Source organism: Panthera pardus, unplaced genomic scaffold (assembly GCF_024362965.1).
Source record: "Panthera pardus isolate Hobbes unplaced genomic scaffold, ASM2436296v1 HiC_scaffold_13, whole genome shotgun sequence".
Taxonomy (NCBI): Eukaryota; Metazoa; Chordata; class Mammalia; order Carnivora; family Felidae; genus Panthera; species Panthera pardus.
Window position 1 is genome coordinate 196,768,995 of NW_026526688.1, and position 22,328 is coordinate 196,791,322.

General features: G+C 48.9%; 1 protein-coding gene across 3 annotated transcripts in view; it reads left to right on the forward strand.

The window, feature by feature from the left end:
* Positions 1–22,328, forward strand: part of HS3ST1 (heparan sulfate-glucosamine 3-sulfotransferase 1) — a 29,663-nt gene that overhangs the window by 1,685 nt on the left and 5,650 nt on the right. The window contains exon 1 of one of the 3 annotated variants that reach the window (XM_019453693.2): positions 10,974–11,177. The exons of the other annotated variants lie outside the window; for them this stretch is intronic. The gene's annotated coding sequence lies outside the window, so the exon portion shown is untranslated. Of the gene's footprint in view, positions 1–10,973; positions 11,178–22,328 lie in introns of those variants that run through there. 3 annotated transcript variants of the gene reach the window in all.

Genomic DNA, 22,328 nt, shown 5'->3' on the forward strand with positions numbered 1-22,328 from the left:
TTCTCTTCGCACTGCGCTCCCAGAAGCGGTACCCTGCTGGCAGGGAGCAGCCGCGAGGAACAGCCAAGTGAGGATGGAGAGTATCCGCTCCTCCTCCCGCAGCCAGAGCTCTCGGAACCCGGGCACCACCGGCTCGGCTGCGCCGCCCGCCGCCCGCCACGGGAGCCGGTCCCGGGAGGAGTCCCTTGCGTCCGGGCGCCGTCGTTTGGCTGGCTTTCGTGGCTGCAGCCCGGGCGCACGCAGGATCCTTTGGGTCCTAACTCTTGCGTTCTCGCTTTGCAGCCACATCTCACCTAATTTCATTGAAAGGCAATTACCAACTTCCACTCAAGGGTTAATTCCAGGAATTCCGTCTTAAAAAGGGGTGGGGGAGGAAGGGACATAACCTAACTTCTGTCTCCCTGTGTTTAGAAAGCCCATCCTTTGGGGTTTGGAAATACTCTTGTTTTCAGCAAGATTGGGTGCAACTAGAAAAGCCTGACCTCGTGAAATTCCGGGAGATGGACGCTTCAACTGCAAATCCTCGCGTTATTCTTTGCATTTCCAGGGCTTACATCCTTTTACTTCCATAAGATTGCAGAAGTAACATGTTCAAATGGACCATTGTGTTACATAAGGTTTTCCCCAGAACTAGAAGAGAAGGATCAGCTTCTCAAGGAGCCTTTCTGGGCTCCAGTGGGTCCCTCTAACTCTCAGCCCGTGTTGATGGGGATCTGGGATTCACAACTTCGTGACTAAGCATTCCTAAGTCCTCGCAGTTAATTAGGACAGCAGCATTGAGTGAGGATTGGCCCAAGCTGCCTGGTGTATGGTGCACTGTAGCTTTAAAATGGGAGGTTTGGTTTTTTTTGTTTGGTTTTGTTTTTTTTTGCTTGGGAAGCTGGTGAGAAAGTGGTACCTTGAACTTGCAAATGGGATTGGGAAAATCCCAGGGCTCGTAGCTCTGTTGTTGGTACCCCTAGTATAAAGCCACAAGTCCTCCAGTCCAAAGCAGTGCTTTGCTCTGTGTAGATGCTTAGGAACCCTTTGCTTGGACTCCCCAATACAGTTGAGGCTTGTGCTTTCGTTGTCAAAAGAAGAAAGTTCCTTACTGGAAAAGCCCCGAGAGAGCTCTTTGAAGGGAAAAGCAATGTGGAAGCTTTTCTTACCTTGAATTACCATCTGATAGTGACCGGAAGGGGCTGGAAGTACGGACGGGCTGATGTAGAATTGCTTGATCCGTGCACACTGCCTTTCCCCTGCCAGGGCATCTACCCAGGGTAACACACACCCACCTTGAGTACTGAGTCGTGAGTCGTGTTCTCTCTGTTGAGCCTAGAGACTGGAGAGAAGAACACTACAATGTATTGATATCCTGTAGGTGATATCCTGTAGGTGAGCCTGTCCCAGGGTCAGGGCTCAGACAGCAGGCTCCGGGGCATGTCTCTAAGCCAGGATCCCTGTTCTGAGAGACAGTCTTGGAGGGGTGAAGACAAAGCTGGAGAGTTGTAATGCTCTAGCTGCTATGTAGCAAATGCAGTAACTTTTCAGTGGGCGTTGGAATAGACCAAGTTGTCCTCCGTGATTTTGGTGTATCTTCTTTGGACTCCACCAATGAACCAGTGCTTCCTACCGAAGCGGCCCTTTTCTAAGTGGGGAGAGTGGTGAGTGTGCTAGTGGGATTTGCAGGCCGCCTCTTGCCCCAGGCCCTAAGCAAATTAGCTTTCCCTCGGAGCCTTGAATTCTTCCTCTGAAAAATAAGAGGCTGAAAGATTTTTTATGAGAAAGTGAGAAAACGTATGTGCAGAGCATTTGGCAATTGTGAAACAAGGGTGAAAAATGTTCAGGGCTACTTACCATGTATTTCCTGCAAATTTCATTTGGTCTGTTTTAATGTTAATTACAGATTGCTGATGTCTGTGTCAATTACATATGCTAAAGGTTAAATGGAGGAGAGGATTTCATATAATGGGCTGGTATCTCCTTGTGATCACCTAAAATTCGTCAGCACCAGGCCTCCCTGCTCCTCAGAACCGTTAGTCTCTTGTTTTCAGGATCAGAGTTAAATTTTTGAGAGTATTTTTTAAGAGTTAACTTAATGGATTTTGTATCTTAACATATGTATGTATGTATGTATATTTCGAGGAAGGGAGCTGAAATTGATTAATCAGAAAAGGAGAAGAGTTGCAGATGAGTGCATCAGTTGGGGCAGAGTAATACATGATCAATTTCAGGACCGGGGCTGGGTCTCCCTTGTCTAAATCTGTCATCAGCATAAAAGCACTGGGTCTCTGTTGCATTGTGGGTGTTCCAGATTTGGCCCCAGGACCTAGCTAAGTGCCTGGTCACTTAATAAATGGCTCAACAAGTAGTTTTGAATGAACGATTGGACGGAATCTCCACAGCAACCCTGTGTTGTGCACAGACAGATGGCATGATTTCTATTTTAGAGATTTGGAATGTGTAGATCAGAAGAAAAGTTAACTGGTTTTCTTGAAGGTACAGAAGATTCCAGATTGGAGTTCGGGTCTGTCTGTTCTCATTCTGTGCCGCTGCACTGATCATATTGCCCCATCCCTCCCATCACCACCTAGGATCCTCCTACCCCACAGTGGACTTTTGCATTTTGGAAGGTGTCCCTGGAGGGACTTTTCAGTGGGAGGTGGGGCGCTCTTTCTCCTTGTCCATCTCTCTGGGCCCTGAACGGAGGCTCGATTGGAGGATCCCACCTGGGACCTGGCATCTTGAGGGACTTGCTAAGGGACGTCAGGACAGCTAAGTGTTCATTTACCACCGTGAGTCATGAATCAAGTGGCGTCAGCAGCAGCGGGAGATTTCAGGATTTCCCAGAGGTGCTGTTCCCATGGCATGACCCTGACATGTTCCCTGGCACCCAGGTTTCCTTCCTTCTCTTTTTCCAAGCCTGGCTTTTTAGCTTCTCAGCTTCTCATCAATTCCTGGAGGTAACCCTTAGTCTTCAAGGAAGCTCCTTTTTCTGAGTTAGCCGGAATTGTAACCAGCTCTTGTGCAGCCTCTCACGATCCGTCTTCAGGCCTGCCTCCGGCATGAAGCTTTCTCAGCTTCCTCTCCCCACAGGGAATTAAGCTCATAGCTTTTTCAGGCCGTTAGAATAATATTTACTGGGCCATAGTTTGTCAATGGTTATGTGGTACCACCAGAGTTCTGGAAAAATGAATACATTATTCTTCCGAAGAATAGCTTGAACATAATGGAAATAGATCCCAGTTGGCATCTTTTCTTTTTTTTTTTTTTTTTTTTCCTCCATGTTGCCTGCTTTTTGGTAGCTTTCCAGCAGGGGTCGTACATTCAAATGCCTTCCGAGGCCAGGCCAGTACCAGCCTGAGTGAAACAGGCCTTAGCTGGTGCCTGGTTGAGAAGTGTGGGGTTTGGGCACTGGAGCTCAGCCCCACCATCAGGGTGGCCAGGACCTCTGGCCCTGTCCAGCCACATCTGATTTTTTTTTTCCAAGAGCTGTAAGCTCACCATTTTGCAAAGAATCTACTGAGTTTTAAGTACCAGCAGTTGAGTCGATTTTTTAAAAAATAATACCATGTGGGCCAAACAGAGCACTTCTGTAAGTAGACTTTATATCTGTCGCACAGGCCTCCAGTGTATGGCCTCTGGTTTCTGGGGAGAGAGAAGAAATCGGTTGGAATATGAGACTATGTAAAATCAGTTACCCAGAATGTTGAAGCAAAGGTGTTATCGGGCGTGCTGTGTAGACAGCATTCCAGTGAGTTACCCTTCATGTTCAAGGAGCGTTTGCTTGGCGGTTCCTGTTCCCTGTCCTAAGAGGCAGTTACAACGATCACATTTAGACCTTTAACACATGTGTACTGACTTCCAGCCATGGACCGAGGATTGCACTACTCACTGGTGGCACAGGAGGGAATAACACAGGTGGAAATTCTTGACCTTGTACTTACCTTCCAGGGGACAGGACAGATTAAAGCAAGATGGATGATAATCTGTCCTCCTTTGGATAGTGATATGCTAAGGAGAAATCAGGAGAAGGCCATATGAAAAGCCAGAGTGCTAGGCTAATACCTTAGGCCAGGAACCAGGGATCTCAAAGTTCAGTCTCTTGACTCAGTGTAATCAAAGTGAAATGTCATAATCTGACATAAAAGATTGTTGGTGTGGGAGTTTAGACCCTTGATCGTATTCTAGGAGTTGCTGTTGCAGGTAAACCCCTGAAAACAGACTGTACTCTTTAAAAAATAATAATAATAATGTTTATTTTTGAAAGAGAGAGAGGGAGAGAGAGCGAGCAGGGGAGGGGCAGATAGAGATTGGGAGACACAGAATCCGAAGCAGGCTCCAGGGTCTGAGCTGTCAGCACAGAGCCTGACTTGGGGCCGGAATTTAAGATCGTGACCTGAGCAGAAGTCAGACGCTTAACCAACTGAGCCACCCAGGCGCCCCAGACTATACTGTTAATTTTAATGAAATCGACTATTGAGTCCATTTGTTGCGTGTCTATCGGGTGCCAGACACTGGAGTAAGTGCGGGAATCCATTAATGAACAAAACCCATCAAGGACTAGTCCTCAAGGAAATTGGAGACCAGCGTGGAAGACATTAATAAATGATCACAGAAGAGTAGGTAACTAAAGTGAGCAAGCATTGTGGGACGTCCGCCTTAACTATTGAGGTTTGGCACTTGGAACTCTGGCATTCAGTACCTTTGTAATCAAGCATCTGATCTGTGCTAGCAACCCTTTCTGTCTCTGCTTCTCTGCCTGGTTGAAGCCAGGACCCCACCATCAGTGAAGATTTTTTTGAACCTTTAATTTCTTTACCTAGCAATGACATTTTGTATCCTTCTGAAAGTTCATTTTGTATCACAAAAACGAAGTATGTTAATTTTGTTTAATGTTTATTTTTGAGCGAGAGAGCATGGGCAAGGGAGGGGCAGAGAGAGAAGGGAACAGAGGATGCAGAGAGAGAGCATGAGCCGGGAAGGGAGAGAGAGAAGGGAACAGAAGAAAAGAGGCAGGCTCTGCGCGCTGAACTGAGCCACTCAGGTGCCCCCCAAATGAGGTATTCTAAAAATTGTTTCTATGTGTGAAAGGTACTTGTGCCCTTTGAAACTCTGATACGCACTCTGCCAAATTTACCCTGGGCTTTGATGTTGACTGTAGTGTAGAAGATTAAAAAATAGATCTTACTCTTAAGGAACTTAGAGTGAGTATGGCAGTCAGATCAATTAGCATGTTTTTACACAGGAGGGGTAAATGCATAGTGCTTGGGGCTTTGCCTGGGTCCTTGACACACCTTTCCTGGAGAATACCTCCTTCCAATCAATGTGTTGATTTCTTTCATTGCAGTCCTTTTCTCTCATAGCATGATTTTGTAGCAATAATGTTTATCTGGAGTCACCGTGTTAACTTCTCAGGCTCTCTTGCTTTATTCTGTGACTCCCCATCAGAACATGTGCCCCAGGGGGGCAGACATCTGGCATGCAGGCATGTTTCTCCCACCAGCTCCTAGAACAGTGTTACTGGTTCCAAGTGGTTGCTCAGAAAAGAAACAAGAGGCAACATTTCTTTCCGGGGGAACTAGGGAAGGCTTCTTGGGGAAGAAATATTTAAGGAAAGAGAGAGAGGCATGGGGAGAAAAGCCAAAGAAGGATGATAAAACGGAGTCACCCTTTGTATAGACCCCCAAGCCCTCGTTGAGTCATTTGTCCAAGTTAGGGATTCCTAATGTGGTCAGCCCAGGTGAACAGCGGGTTAACAGGAACCCTTTGCTGAACAGATCTGGGCTGTTCCAAAGCATTCTGGCATGCAAAGAATGAAAAAAAGATTTAAAAAGAATTAAAAAATGGGGAAAAAAAAGAAAATCATGACACTGATAATTCCTTACTTCTATGTAGAGTGATAATACCCATATTCTCCTTTGTTTTTTGTTTTTTGGTTGTTGTTGTTTTTCCTGCACCCAGCCCTTCAAGGGAGCCGGAGAGCCGGAGAGCTCTTAGCATCTTCATTTTTTTTTTTTTTTTTTTTTTTTTTTTTTTTTTATTTAAGGAAACTGAGGTCTGGAATTGAGGCAACTTTTCTTAGATCCCCAGAACGAGGGAGGCAGATCCCAGATTTGCAGCCATGATTCCCCACCTGCAGTGAGCAGATGGCCCAAGGTGGAGACTCCTTAAATCCCTGGAGGACCGAGGAGCCCGCATTTTCTTTAAAAGAAGAAATATATTTAGATTTAAAACATTCGCATCTCCTTTTATTTGTCAAGAACTTCCATTTCAGCACTTTCCGAGATGCATTTTGTGTCTTGTTGAATTTCCCCTAGAATTCCTGCCGATTAGGTACACGCGCAGTAAGCTGTTTCATGTAAATGTCTCCACTCCTTAGTTTAGGAGAGTCAATCAGAGTCCTGTATCAGCAGTTAAATACAGCGGGAGAAAGGTGATTGCGGATGCAGCTGAAATGAAAAGCATGCTTGCCTTGCTGTGCTCAGAAAAATAAATACTTGAGTGGCGAGGAGTGAGCACGGACTGGGCGTCTCCTTCGGAAAACTTGCTGGCACTTTATTTAAATTATGTCTTACACCAGGTATTTTTTCCCCAGCGTCCAGGATCGGAAGGAGGGAGAAGGTGACAGTGACAGATTTCTGGGGTTCGATTTTGGAGTTACTGTTGTGGTGGAGAGCACGTGGCTTTTGAAGTCACATCTGTTTGAATGGCTGATGTCCCCTCTCCGACCGTCATCCTGAGAAATACAGTTTTCTGGGCCTCTGTTTTGTTAACGTTCTAATGAGAATTACAGGAGATTGCCATTAGAAAATGCCTAGCAAAATCTCCAGAAAACATATACTCTTCTTGTGTAGAGTTGCCAGATCTTACAAGTAAAAATATAGGACATCCAGTTAAATTTCAATTTGAGCAACCTGTCATGTTTTGGTACAGGTGTATCCCAGATACTAAGTATTAAAAAAGTATCCATTGTTTTATGAAATATAAATTTGACTGGGAGAACTGTATTTTATTAAGTGTTCCTATTCTCGTGGGGACTGTTCTGAGAGATTATTTTGGTGAAAGTCCTAGAATCCTAAGAAGTTAGAGAGGGGAGAACAGTAATATTGAAGGTGATGTAATCTTGACCTTGGACCGGGGTGTGGTCCAAGGAGAAAAGGAGGGGTTGTTTTCTCTGGTGAGCTAAGCAGCGGCTCAATCCAAGGCAAGCTTGTTTGTTTGCTCACAGAAGCAAAAGAATTGTGGCTCTAACCAGATCTCTCAGTGCATTTAATAAGTGAGACAGATTCTCTCCCAAGTGGTGACAGTGTGTACCAGATTATTCCCAACAACTTCTGGAAGACGGGGTTTCAACCCCGTGAGGCCACCAGGATACAGTCAAATATTGCACCGAGCACATTCCCGTAGGGCTGGGGTTGCAAAGACAAGGTCCAAACAAGGGCTCCGCTGAGGCCACTGAAGGAAACTTCGGGCTTTGAAAACCCGCACCTGCCACTGCTCCCCCTTCCGCCGAACCCAAAGCTAATAAAACTGTTCCAGGGTCTTCCAGACTCGCTCCTCCCAGCAGATGACCTCAGGTGATAAATTGAGTCAGAAAGCTCCCTGAAGACTGCTGGAGTAGGTTGCTCTGAGGATGGCAGTGAAAATGCTGTGTTTCCATTTTAGGTAATAACCTGGTGGGGAGCGAAATTAACAAGGCTTCCGTTGCACGTGGATGTTCCAAAGCAGTTTTATGATTTCCTCAGTAGTGAGATACTGCCCATGGCCAGGTCATTAGTTTCTGTTTCTTAGAACATTACTAAGTCTTCATTTAACCTGAGCTGCTCACTAGCAGTGTTTATTTACCTGCAGCGTGGGCCAGAAAATAGGCGAAACAGCACAACAGTTAGCACCCAGGCTTACCCAGCCAGGGATCTAGTTAGAATCCACTTTTCTGCTTCTCAGCCACAAAGCAACAGGTGCTTCTTCGCCGCAGAACAGCAGGAGAGGCCAGTTCCTTCTCATCGCTAAGCCTCCGTCTCCGCATCTGCAAAATGGGCATAATTACAATTGCAGCACAGGATCGCTTAGTGCACATTAAACCAAACAAGCAAGGCAAGCATCCCACAGTGCCTGACTCACAGTTAACATTACCAAAAAAGATACCATTATTAAGGCGACAGAAGGAAGCAATACAGGCTCTATCTAGAAATGTCAGGGACCAGGACTGATCTCATGCGTCGTTTTCTGGGGAGACTGTCTGAGTCTCTTGCTCTTTGTTTCTCGAGTGTTCATTTATAGAATTTAAACCAACCTTATTATTTCATTTTCCGGGCCAAGGGATTAGAAGCAGCAATGCAGAGAAGGTAAGGAAGGAGATGTGAGGGCAGGAACCGAGTAGAGGAAGGGAACCTGGGTAAGAGGGAGGGGGACAGAAAGGAACTAGAGAAGCAGCCTGGACGGAGAAACCATTAAAAGCAGACAGCAGAGTTTGAAGAACGTGGAAGGCCGTGACCTGTTGTAACGGGGGCAGTCTTCGGAAGCCCCGGACTAAATCCCAGTGCTGTCATTTCAGTCAATGCCACCTCCACTCCCTTCCCCGAAGCTTCTCAGGACCCCAACTGAATGTCCATGGCCTTGAGGGAAAGACACACAGCTGTAATGGTGGTCCTGGAAAGAACGGAGAATGGGATATAAAAGGTGAAGCTGGGGCCTCTCTCCAGTTCAGTGACAGCACGAAATCACAGGTACAGACTGAAGACAGGGGGACCCAGTGCTGTCTGGTGGAGGGACCGGCCACGGTCCCCTCGTCGTCTTCCTCTGGCTGCAAGGGAGTTTGTTACTCTTGAGTTGGCTTTAAATCTCCTTTCATTAAATATCAGCCCTTAGTAAAGAGGGTTTCAGGGGGCATCTCTTCTGCCTGATTATTCCCTGTGAAATGGTTACACCTCCCTGGTCTCTAAGCCCCATCTACACACATCATAGGAACCCACCATTTCCATGGGGGATGGACCCATCCTCCTCAGTCTTTCTCAAGGGGAGAGCATCCTTGGGGCCAGGCCAGTCTAGAGTTCATAGTGACTCTGGGCACAAAAGGGTACCCTTTGCCCCAGAAAGGAGTATATTATTTGACTTGGGGGAAATGATTTTGTTTTTCCAAACCTTATATATAGTTGCCTTACCTGTTCACTGGGTTTATGCTTCTCATGGACTTTTGAGGTGAGAGTCGCGTTATATGATGCATGTAAAACACCTATTTGAGAGCCTGGTACAGACCAAATGTCTATAATGCAGTACTGAGTGGCCCCGGTTAGCTTTTCTTGTATGGTAAGGCTGATTTTGTTTGAAAAGCAGATCAGGAATGTCCGTAAGGATAGTATTTCACCTTCCAGTCTGCCTCCTCCTTCCAGCTGAACCCCCCCCCCCCCCCCAGCTGGTGAGAGGGCCATGATGTTGTCCCCGGGGTGGCCTCTCTCAGTGTTCTGCTCTTACAAAAAGAACAAGGTGGGGGGACTCTCTTCTTTTCATTGGAGAAGGAAATCTTTCTCAAAAGCCTGTGCAGGATTCCCCTATAGGTCCCATTCGCCAAAAACTTGGTCACATGCCACGGGCCAGAATCACAGAAGAGGAAACGGAGGCACACAGACATTTGAAACAGTGGGAGGGTGTCCCACTGGGGCCGGAGCCCATCAACTACGTAACCCTGAATTGGTCCCTGTTGCCTTTGAGCAACTCTTACGCTCATGTTTGTACATTGTAGCCGGGAATTGATCCTGTTCCGCGTCCTGTCTCTTTTATTGCTGTCTTCAGCTGAAACACACATCTTGTATTCTTCTGGTTTCACTTTTATTTGCCTCCCCAGCTCCGTCACTTTTACAGCTATTTGCAATCTGCAGTATTTCTCTATGTTAAGCTCTCCCCCGGACCCAAGCAGACTTCGCAAAAACATAATCGGGTCCCTGCCCTGTCCCCCGATGCAGAACATCCCAAGGAGCCCCATTATTTACAGTATCAGCGTTTCAGTGCAGGACTCTGAAACACGGGGGGAGGTCCGTGCCCGGCCGCCTCGCTTCACGGCGGCATCCCCCTGGGCAAGGTAGTCTCTGCAGAAGTCACATATTGTTCGTGATTTTCAATTATGCGTGTTTATACACTTATTTACTTAATGTTTCATCTGTTTCAGTAGGTGAAACTGTAGGAGGACGGAGGTGTTGTCTAGAGCCCCCAAACCTGGAACCAGCCTGAACCAGTGCCCGGCAGGCAGGTGGCACCTAAGAAATAATGCAGGACCCCAGTACCCTCTGTTTCAGGGTTGTCGGGATTAAATGTGGTGATTCGTACAGGAGGTTTCACGTGCATAGTGGGTGATCAGAGGCTAGCTTTCCCGTTTTGTTTTTTTTATATAGTAAAAGGAATGAAATTCAAGTCCCCGCAGCATGGCGTCCACGTTCCCGTCTTTCAAGCCTCACGCTCGCTGTTTGCTGTTCCTTCCGATGCCTCGTATTCAGACCGTAGCACCACCACCCCGCGTTCCCCCAGATAAATCAGGAATGTGGACAAGAATTCTGCCTGTGCAGTCTTGTGCCCAGCTGCCCTCTCCCCATCCTCCCCAGTTATGGGCCGTGTCACAGGCTTGTCCTGGATGCCCTCGCCGTCCACTGCCCCCCCTGCGTGATGAATAAATGTGCGTGTGGTAGCCCCGTGGACACACACGAGGGTTGCACTTTTCCTATTGGGAGGTGGGCGTGGCCGTGTGACTTGCTGTGCACAAGGACAGTGAGGCCAAGTGACGCGTGTCACATCTGGCCCAGAGCTTTGAGAACCGCCCATGCATTGTGCATTTTCTCTTCCCCTCTCGCTTGTGATGTGCGCCGTTTGAGACAGCAGGTGTTCTGTCGTTCTAGGTCTCTGGGAGACTTTCGTGAACCGAGGCCTGCCACCAGCCCACTTGGGACGAGCAGCCAAGGGAGGAGGGGCTGCCTGGGGAGGGGGTGTTCGTCTCCCTTACCCTAGCGTGGCCCTGCCTGTGCAGTTGTCCTGGAGTGTGCCTTCCCACACAGGTGACATTAGTGTTATCACTTGCTGTTTCGGCCGCATCCCTCAGGAAACAGCTTCCCTGGAGAGCGGGGCAAACCACCGCTTCTAGAGCTGTGCACCCCCCGCGCCTGGTCCAGGAGATCAATGCAGGATTGCTGAAGAACGTGGGGACCTGCATGGTGAGAAGGGGTGTGGGAGGGTTTCCAGTGGAGTTGAGAAGTGAAAGTGTCATTATTATAAACATATATTTTTTTTAAGCTCACTTATTTTTGAGAGAGAGCGTGAGCGGGAGAGGGGCAGAGAGAAAGGCGGCCAGAGGATCGGAAGCGGGCTCTGCGATGACAGCACAGAGCCCCACGCGGGGCTCCAGCTCACGAACCGTGAAATCATGACCTGAGCTGCAGTCGGACGCTTAAGCGACAGAGCCACCCAGGTGCCCCGAAAGTGCCATTATTATCAATAGAGATATTTCTGTTTCTTGGAGAGGAGGCTGATGTTTGCGTTCAGATTTCTCGAGCTTAGATGGGCAGCTCTCCTTTGTCCCAAGAAGATGTTCCCTGGGTAGAGTCACCTCCACCCAGTGGCCTGTCCTTTGTAGAGCTCCGGTAACAGCTGTGTGCCCACGAGCCTCCCCAGCCTCGCCCAGCCTTGGTCCGGGGACCTCTTTACACTTTCAGTCTTGAGGGGTGGGGCCTGCCTTGCTGGCTGCTGATCCCCGGCGACCCCTTCTCCGCGGCTGATCCCCAGCTACTCCTTCTCCGTTGCTGATCCCCAACTACCCCTCCTTCACTGTCAATTTCAGCAAAAGTGGCAGAAGGGCTGTAGGTTGGCAGGGAGCCATTCGTGAGGATCCTGGTGACACAGGCCACCGGGCCCCTCTGATTTCCACGACCCCATGTGTTGAGAATTGGCTTCACCTGCTGCCTTTTCTTACTTGAATGGTGCTTTATGGTCCTTCCCTAAAGATGGCACAAAGGCTAATTATCTCATAATGGCTGTCCTTTAAAAACATTAGATTAAGAGCCACTTTAGGCTTTTAATTCTGCTTTTTTCTTGTCATCTGTATCTCTCTGCCTGGCTATCAACACAGCAGAATTTCCTGTTTGCACCCAAGAGTGCTTTTTTCTTATTGCCAACTTTGGGAAGGGTGTGGTTCTCTCATTACTAGTGACAGTTATGTAAGCAGACCCGTTGTTATAAAACCGAAATTGTTGTGATTATCGTTCCTTCGTGCTTCTCTTCAGGCCGATGTCATCAAGCACCGTTGACTGAGCAAATATGATTGTGTAGGAAGGATCCACCTGTCCTGTACAGGTGGGCCAGGGTTGCTGCTGTTGTTGTTGTTGTCCCCTGCAATACCTCATTTAATTCTTCCCAAAAAAATTTTTTTTTGTTGTTCATGTTTATTGGTTTTCGAGAGAGTGAGAGAGACAGAGTGCAAGCAGGGGAGGGGTAGAGAGAGAAGGAGACACAGAATCGGAAGTAGGCTCCAGGCTCCGGGCTGTCAGCACAGAGCCCGACGCGGGGCTGGAACCCATGAGCCACGAGATCATGACCTGATCCAGAGTCGGACCCTTAACCGCCTGAGCCATCCAGGCGCCCCTCTCATTTAATTCTTGTAGCCACTCAAGATGATAAAAAAAGATTTCTTTGGGTGGGGAAACTGAGGCCCAGAGAGGAAAGTGACTTTTCCACGGGCAAATACCTAAGGCAGGGTCTAAATCCTGGTAGATCTGAACTCCCTTGCTTTGATCTTCCCTTTGATCTTCCCTCACCCCTGCATTCATTTCTCTATTTCCTTGTTATTGCTTTACACTGAACCTCAGTTAAAAGCATTGAACTTGAGGGTGTCTGGGTGGCTCAGTCGGTTAAGCATCTGACTCTTGAGTCTGGCTCGGGTCTTGGTCCCAGGGTGGTGAGATCAGGAGATCAAGACCTGTCTCACACTCCGTACTCAGCATGAAACCTGCTTGAGATTCTCTCTCCCTCTCCTCCCTCTGCCCCTCCCCTGTTTGCACTCTCTCTCCCTCTCAAGAAAAAAAAAAAAAAATAAAAGCATTGAACTTGGTTTTTGTCCTCACCAGACCTCGGAATATTTCTCAGGGGTTTTCCATGAAACATGTCCCAAACTACCCTCTTCTTGGATGGTTTTTAAGTTGCTAAAATAGTGTCCCTCCCATAGCCTCCCACATCTCATCGGGCTGGAAGTGCTTGTCTCCCTGTCTTGCCCCCTACACAGTGAGCCCCCTTGGGGCTGAGAGGACACATCTTCCCGTGTCCCTGGGCAATGCCAGCGAGAGGACCAGCACGCAGGAGGCCTGGCATCTGTGTCCTGAGTGGATGACCTAGGCTCCTGGGTTGTGTCTGAGGGAAGAAGGAAGATAGTCATGGTAAGAGGCAATCCTCTTGGAATCCGGTTTAGTGACTCAACATTATTCAATGTCTTAGTCTTTATGACTCTCAGCATTTGAAGACAAATGATGGAAAGCCAAACCAGAAATCTCAGCACGATCTTCAAGCCTCATTTAATTTGAACTATTGTTCCTTGTCAAACCTATTCCTTCTCCGGGGTACATTGGATGCTAATGAGCCTGCTGGTTTAAGTTGGGTGCCAGTCTGGAGTCCACAGCCCGGTCTGCATGTTCAGACCAGTTGGTGGGGGAAGTGAAGGTGGTTGTCAAAGTCGAAAGGCAGCGTGGGGTCCGCCAGTTTTGTTGTTTCGATGCCTGTCGAAACTCCTGTCGCTGAAGCATCCTATGGGCTAGCAGGTTGCAGGGCCTCAAGGTGTGGGTTGCCTTCATTAATGCGTTAATGGCCTTGAAGGCGTGTGAGAGTAGCAGGAAGTCTTGAAAATTCAGTTCCTCATTGGAGCTGTCACACAGGTGCGCACACACACGAACACACAAGCTACACTTCATGTAGTAACGTGCCCTTTCGTCCTCATGGCAATCTGCAGAGTGGGCGCTCTCACCACCCCAACATTTCAGGGGAGGACATGAGGCACACACAGCCACATCACTCGCTGTTGGTCACCCAGTGGGAGTCAGGGATGAGCCAGGACTCAAACCCGCTCTCTGAACCACCAGCCTCCCCCGTCGCGATGATCTCTGAATGTCTTCCCCTGATGCCCGGTTGTTTCAAATACTGTAAGACCTAACAAGTAAATACTATATTAAGAGTATAAAATAGAAATCATTTTGGCATCAACGTTCAGAGAGAATCATCCGGGTGGTGATAGATTTAACTTAACGTGTAGTAGGATGTTTCATCTGAAGGTACTGAAACGAGATAACAAGAGATCACAGAGACGGTTGGGTCAAGGGCAGGGTCTAGGTGTTCTGGCTACATTCAGGGGCACTCCGGGAGAGAGAAAATAAGACAGGAACTCCCAGTTTAAGTAAACTCCTTATACAGAACGTAATGCTTCCGTCAGAGGCAGATGAAATACTGGCTCGTTTCGTAGAACCCAAAGCTTCAGAGTAGAGGATTAGTCAACTTGAATAGTGTTTTTCAAGTTGTTTCAAGCGAGGGGTAGAAGGAAATCACGGTCACGTGTGGGAATGTGTGTGGTGGGGGAAAACACTACAAGCTGTTGCTTTAGTCGGTGCCATCACGTGAAGAGCAACACTTTAATTCAGGACAGGAGGAAATACGGCCGGTATAAAATCCAAACCAGCCACGGCCCCCCCCCCCCCCCCCCGCTTTAATGGTCCACATGCCTGCTTCCCCTCAGCTCCTCTCAGGCAGAACCGGCTTCCTCATTGACCCGCTGGTGAGTTTCACGGTGCCTGTCAATGCCAAGTGCTCACTTCAATGTCTGTTTTTAAACGATCGTGTGAAACCAAGAACAGGCACGTTCAAAAGGAAAGATGGACTCTTGGGCCAAACGTGCACGGTAGTTTCCAAGATTTTCCGTTAACCCGCCCCCACCTGGAGCGTGTGAATGGTGCTGCTGGGATTCAGGCTCAGGACCTGATGCTGCCTTCCATTGCCGAGGCTCTTTTCCCCCTCCCCGTCTTTCTAAATCCCTGAGCCTGCCGCCTCTCCGGACCCCACGCCTGCCGGCTGGGGCAGCCTTACCACCGTGTCCCACAGGCTGCACCTCCGAAGCAGCCCCAGTGCAGAAACGGACCCCAGGTCTCCTCCCAGATGGTGCCTGGACATTGGCTGCCTTTTCCGAGGGCTCCTACCGGGCCGTCCCTGCCCTCGTTCCAGCTCAGCGTTGCCTCTGGGCTGTCGTGTAACTGTGGCTGCATCTACGCTCACACTGAATGTGGTGATCACTTCCCTTCCATGCTTGTCTTCTCCTCTGCAGGGTGCTTTGAGGACAGCGGCTAGATTCTTTCTATATCCCCAGTAACTCAGGACAATTTTAGAAACACTGTGGGTGCCTTGCCCAAGTGATCACCTCTGGGCAGAGTCTGGACCTCAGGCATCAGTCTCCGCAGCCTCGCCCATCAGCCTCCCCACCTCCCGACCTTCACCACACTTGACAACTAATATCTGTTTGTGACGTTCATGAAAATCAGGAGCCTTCACGGAAATATTCACAGTTGAATCTTGGAAACCTCAAAGATCAGGTCACACGGGTCCTTCCTCTCCAGCATCCAGGGATTTGGCAGCTGCTGCCTCTTTAAGATAGATCACATCCACGGGTGCTGGCTGCAGTCCCCACTGTCCAGCCAGCTTTGCCCCTTGATGTCACCTGTTACCCCAGGAAATACACAGCGGTCCCAGGAAGCCCACTTGTCTTTGCTTTTACCGGTAAGGGCTGTGTGTCGGTGGGCTCGGGCAGCTGTAACTAAGTGCCATACGCGACCCGCTAAAACACCAACAAACGTTTCCACAGTTCTGGCATCTGCCAAGTTCAAGACCATGATGTCCCCAGGCTCAGCCCCTGCGGAGAGCTCTCTTCCTGGCTTGCAGGCTGCGTCCTCACTTGGCAGAGAGACCCCTCCGGTCTCCCTTCTTACCCCGTCACTATCCCCATCTTGGGTCCTTTTCTTTATGACCTCATCGAAACCTCATTCTCTCCCAGAATCCCCGCCTCCAAATGCCATCCCATCATGGCTGAAGGCTTCAACGTGGGGATTTTGAGGGGAGACAGAGACGCCATCCGTACAAGCTGGCTCAAGAAATGAGATAAATCCTCCCTCCGCCTTGCTCGTCTAGGGGAAGGATGTCCTTTGCTGTGCTCATGTGTATTTCAGCAGCAAATTATTCTAACGTTCGCTGCCCCAGCACGAGACAAGCCTCGATTTCCATGTCTCTGGGATCCAGTGGGGTAGGAGTCGGGAGACCTGGATTTCCAATTCAGTTTAGCCCCCTGCGTGTTTGACCTTGGGGTCCTCATGCTCCCCCTACCCTACCGACCCCTTCTGCCGGGATAAGGGTGGGACAGGATGATGGCAGATGGCCCTTTGGCCGCGGACGCCCTGTGTGTCTTTTCTGGGGACATGTTAGGGATTCATGGCTGTCCCCATCTATGGGGCCCAGCCATGCCCACCCCCCCCATCAGATGGCCCCTGTCGGGAGGTTGGGTCCCCCCTGGCCTGACGCTGCGCACACCCAGGTACACCGAGGAGGCCCGTCTCCCGTCTTCTGTCTGCCAGCACGGCCCCTTTTCCACTCAGCTGCACCGAGTAATAAGAGAGGCCCCGTCCGCCCTCCTGTCACAGAGCTCTGCCGAGCACTGCCTGTGCCAGTGTGTTTCTGCCTCTAATGAAGGATTTATTTAGGTCACTGCTGCCTTCTGTGCACAGCCACGCAGATTAAACATGTTGAGTGTCTCTTCCTCCCTCTTCCCTCCCCGGGGCCTCACCGCTGCACTCACCTGGCTGTTCGGGATCTACCAAGGGGGGCATTTACACCGCACACCCCTTCAGTCACAGAGAGCTGGAGCCTTTCTACCTGCCATTGTCCTTTCTTCCTTGAGCCCCTGCCTGGTTGAGTCACCGCAGTACTTTGGATCATGAACAAATGTGTTTGACTAATTATCATCTCCAGATCCCATTTATACCACACAGCCGCCTTTTTTTTTTTTTTTTTTTTTTTTTTTTTTATTTTTAGGGACCAGAATAGCTACCATGATTTGAGGGCTTGCCATGGGCCAGGCAATATGGGAACATTCTCAGCATCCACATAGGGTGTTTGATTTAATCCTTGCAATTACTATATGGAGCCAGTGCCTTCTATCTGAGGCTCCCAAGTTTCAGGGCTGTCTTGGAGGTTTGGAATCACAGAGCAGAGATGTGAGCCGGGGTTTTTGGGTCTGAATCCTCTGTTCATTCCAGCGTGGCCCCTCCACCCTGCTCTACAGATAATTCTACCTCTGTGGCCGGACCGATCCCTCTCTAGTTCGTCTGCCACAGTTGTTAAAATCCCGGTATTAAAAACAAACTGCCCCAACAATAGTAAGAAACAAACACCAGAGGAAAATTGCCCCCCCACCCCACCCAAAGCCAGAGCAATCAGGATCTGAACCTGAATGGGCATGAGCATTTGGAGCTCACAGAGTCCTTGCCATTCTAAGGGCTGAGGGTGGGCAGGCCGGTTTCCCTGGGAGCTGGTTAGAAACATAGACTCTTGGGCCTCTCTTCAGACCCCTTCCATTCGAGTCTGCATTTTGAACTAGATCTCCGGGGGACCGGTGGGCACGTCTGCCTTTGGAAAGCCCTGTGCTAGGCAATTGCAGTGGGGCACCCAGGGCTCCTGGGAAGGATGCTCTACTCACCCCACACCGGCCGCTCCTCACGAAGGTCCTTCCACCCTGATATCTCGTCTCGTTTGGAGAAGAACGTTGTGTGGGTTGGCTTCAGACTTCCTATGGGACAGGTTGCATTTGTCAGCCTCATGATACCGTGGAGTTCTCAGAGGCCTAGAAACAACACTATCGTTGAAATCCTCTGGCCCCAAACCCCTTGCCCTCCCTGGCTTGCCCAGATAGCTTCTTCCTTGACTCCTGCAGAATTTTGTGCATTATCCTGGTAGCCTTTTGTAAATATGGAAACTCCCAGCGCTGCTGTGGATGCTAGGAGGCGTAGAAAGGCCGGAGGAGGCAGTGTTCGAAAAGTCCTCTTGTGTTTCGGGGGGAGAATGGGGCCAGTGACCCTTCCTTTCCCCAGGTAAATGTGACCCACGGAAACTTATTTACATTATGTGGACTGACCTTGGGTCCTTTCTGCCTTGAACCCTTTCCACCCCACGTGAGGTAGGCCTCTCAGCAATTACCATAAGTAAATCTGAACAAAAGTGAGTGTCAACATTTGTTGAAGAGTGTCATGCGCAGGCAATTTCAAGAAAATAAATATTTATGGAAGTCTTGAGATATCACTGTCCTTTCATAGACTGACAGGCGCAAGCCGAATCTCCTTCCTCTTTCTTGCTTTCCAAGATGATCTGCCAAGGATGGAAATTCGACACCATCGCAACGTGCCCTTAAGGAGTTGCTTAAAGGTGAAAGTGAAGACGTTGTTGACTCCTAAAGATGAACGAAAAACCTTCGCTGTTGATTGCCCGGAACTTTGGTTGAATGCGGAAATGACAGTTCTGTTGTTCAAACTGTCTTACTGAGGCTTCAGTACATTCCAGAAGATTTTTTTAAAATTTTTAATGTTTTTATTTATTTTTGAGACAGAGAGAGACACAGAGCATGAGCAGGGGAGGGGCAGAGAGAGAGGGAGACACAGAATGGGAAGCAGGCTCCAGGCTCTGAGCTGTCAGCACAGAGCCCGACGCGGGGCTCGAACTCACAGACTGTGAGATCATGACCCGAGCTGAAGTCGGACGCTTAACCGACTGAGCCACCCAGGCGCCCCAACATTCCAGAAGATTAAATCACTCAGCACTCTCGGATGCTTGTTCTTGTCTGGTAGTAGCATAGATCCCATCCTGTCTACTCTTCTTATGCTCTCCTGTAAGCTCTCCCCTCTGCCCCGAATGCACTCCCCGCTGCCCACGGGGAGACCTCCCAAGTCAAAGGAAAAGAAGCACAACCGGCTTTAGAGACGGCCCACGGAGTGTTAGTTCTCACACCCCCGGCGTCTGTGACCTTGAGAAGGTCTTCTAACCTGAATAGCGTGTTTCCATACGTTTCCTAGGGAGAAAGGCAGGCCACTCGCATTTGTTGAACGCCTCCCCTGTGCTGTATATTTGGCCCGGGTGATTTGATTTCATCATATGGAAGTAGATTGCACCCATTTTGCAGAATGGCATTTTGAGTCCCAGACAGGTAAAGACACTTGAGTTCAGAGAGCTGTAGGCAAACCAGCCCGGATCTGCCCCATTGCAACAGCTCCTTTGCTTTCCCAGTACTGCACGTTACCTTTTCGTTGCTTCAGAGAAGTCAGGTAAAATTAGCATAACCACTGCTCAGTTTTGCTGCGAGTATCGGAAGAGATGATTTATACACTGGTGCTCACCACCTGGCACCCAGTGGGCACCAAGTAAGAAATGTCTTCCTTTCCAACCCTTTTGCTAAATCCCGGAAAACACTCGTGGTTGACTGTTCTGAGAATCCCTGTTATCCTAGAGAAGCTTCTGGTCTGTGCCAGATGCACGACTAGTTTCTGTTGAGGGGCTGGGAAGATACAGGGCAGACAGAGGGCTTGCGGGCAGCACTATTTCCGACGCGTTAAACTTCCCTCTCGTGGAATATTCTCGTTATTCCACTTTATCCACAGATACGTGGCAGTGGTGGGAGTCGGGGAATATACTGTAGTTAATTACATTTGAAATCTAGGTCATGATGTGAATTATGTAATGAGAAGACTTAAGGAGAAAAATTAAAATATTTCCAAGGGTTATTTCGCTGCATCCTCCCCCCCCCCCTTTTTTAATTAAAATATTTTCTAGATTCTCAGGTGATCTCGTCCAGTCGCCATGAGAAATCTTGAGTCCCCCTTTCAATACCTGGCTCCTGCCTGACTCTCTCAGGTTGAAAACCTCACTACCGTTTGACACAGTCTTTTTCACGGACAAACTGTTCAGTCTGTCTTTCTAGTGAATTAAAAGCCTTTCTCAGTACCTTGGGCCATTCGCTTAACCTTGCACTGCCGTCGATATGTTCATTTAGCAAATAAGGTCTGTGCACAGAAATCGTGCCAGGCCCTGGGGGGATGGCAGCAGAGAGAAAGCATCAGGACACCGATGGGGGGCTCTGAAATTGGTATTCTCGGGTGGAGGGGCAGACCAGACCATAAACAAGCATATCCAGGTTGGGCTAGTACATGAGGAATACGAAACCGGGTGATGGGAGAGAATATGGTTACAAGAGAGCAGGCGGGCCCGTGTTGCAGGGAAAGCCAGTGTTTGAAATAAAAGCTAATCGGCAGGAAAGAACCAGCCCCAGAAAGCCTTGGGACCCAGCATCCTGGAAAGAGGGAGCGGCAAATGCCAGCGCCCAGAGCTGGCGGGAGCTCAGAGTGTTCACAGGAACCGAAAGGTCAGCAAGGTGGGAGTGTGGCCTGAAGGAGCAGATTGAGGCCAGAGGGACAGACCGGCAGCTCCCATCCTGGGGGAATCCCCAGGCCTGGAAAGGAATTTGGATTTAATTTCAGGTACCAGGAGACCTCCATCTGAGAAATCCCGTGGGCTCTCCTCGTGCCTCCCGTCCCTGGCAGGTGGTCAGCACCTTCACGGGGGGCCCAAGGAAGCTTCGTGTTGCTGATGGGAAGGACTCGTCTTTTGAATTTCCGTAGCTCAGGGCTTGATTGATCACTGTGTCCTTGATAAAGGGGAGTGAACAGAGAGGGGGCTGGATCTCTCTTTGGGAACTTCTAACCCATCTACAAAAGGAAAGAGAGGGTTTGTTTTGTTCATCCTTCCATGAAATCCTGTCCCTCATCAAAGGGTCGTTACCTGGCACGAATGTTCAACAGGACCAGGGAAGCATTCCGTCAGGGCCAGGAACTACTCGTACCCTCACTCCAGGCATCGCCGGGGAGTGACAGGGACAGTGACATCCCTGGCTTTGCCTGCTCAGACTGAGTTTGGATCCGCATTCAGCCTCGACCGTTCTGGACAAACCACTGAACTTCTCTGATCTCTTTCTTGTAGTGAGATCAGTTCTGGTGAAGATTTGCAGTGAACATCGCGGGGGCCCAGTGTGGGACGATGCCAGCCCAGGGTCTGTTCAGTAGCAGGTACTGCAAATGGGAGCTGCCGTCATTGCTTTTGGCAAGGCAGGTGGCCTGGGTTCCAGGTGCCGTGGAGCATTCTTGTCCCTGCCCATGCCAGCTCAGGGCTCCAAATTTCTAGAAGGTTCCATTTGCTCAATATTCGTTAGTTCACTTCTGGAGGGAGGATGATCAGTTCATCTCTGTGCTGCCTAAAAGTTCCAACTTGCCCTCCTCCTACTTCGTGAGTGGGGCATTGCGGGGGTGGGGGAGGGAATCTGACTTTCAGAGAGCACTTTCTTCGCTTAAATTGCAGTCCTACTCAGCGCTGTGAACTTCTGAGCGGCCACCTCGGCTGCTACCAGTCACGTGTCGCCTTGCGACGTGCTGTAGGAGTAAATAAATGGACACACACTAGATTCTGAAGACTTCATACAAAAGAGGTGGAAAGTATCCCCTTAATATTATGTAGGAATTAGTGTTGAAGTGATAGCGTTTTAGAGAACATAAAAATATTTGTTTTTGAATGTGGCTCCTGAAAGTTTAAAATTTTAGTGTGGCTCCTGGGTCATTTGAACACTTACAATAAAAGCTCTAATAATAGATGCTTTGTCCTAGGGCAAGATGTGACTGTCAGGGATGTCTAAATAAATGGTCCCTGTCACCTTTAGGAGGGGTGACTGTTACCTTCATGAGCGCCGCTTGATTGCCTATAAATAATGGAATTTTTCTGGAAATGTAATAAACCTGTGTGTTCTACGTTTATTTCTATCATCTATATCCTGCACAGCTACTAGGGGGAGGTGCTGTTTGGCATTACGGAGGGGAGAAGGTATTGGTAAAAACGGAAAGTTACTCTCGTAACTTCACTAAAATATCAGATAGGTAGCATACGTTCAATAAATTTAGATATTTGTTTGATAAATGAACGAGGGCATACGTGGCTCACGTTCATATTTCTAATGGACGGGGCTTGTTGATACAGATCACCTCATTTCAGTCTCAAGGAAATCATTTCAGGTGGGTACAGTTATTACCATTTTACATATGGGGAAACTGAGGCTAAGACAGGTTAAGTCACTTTGAATAAATCCAACCTAGAGACAAGGTTCCTGACCCTACAGTCTGGCTGATTCCTTTCGACTCCTCTACTGAAGGGAACACATGAGTTTGACCTCATGCTGTTCTGTTCCTACCCTGTGTGTCAGCTGATTC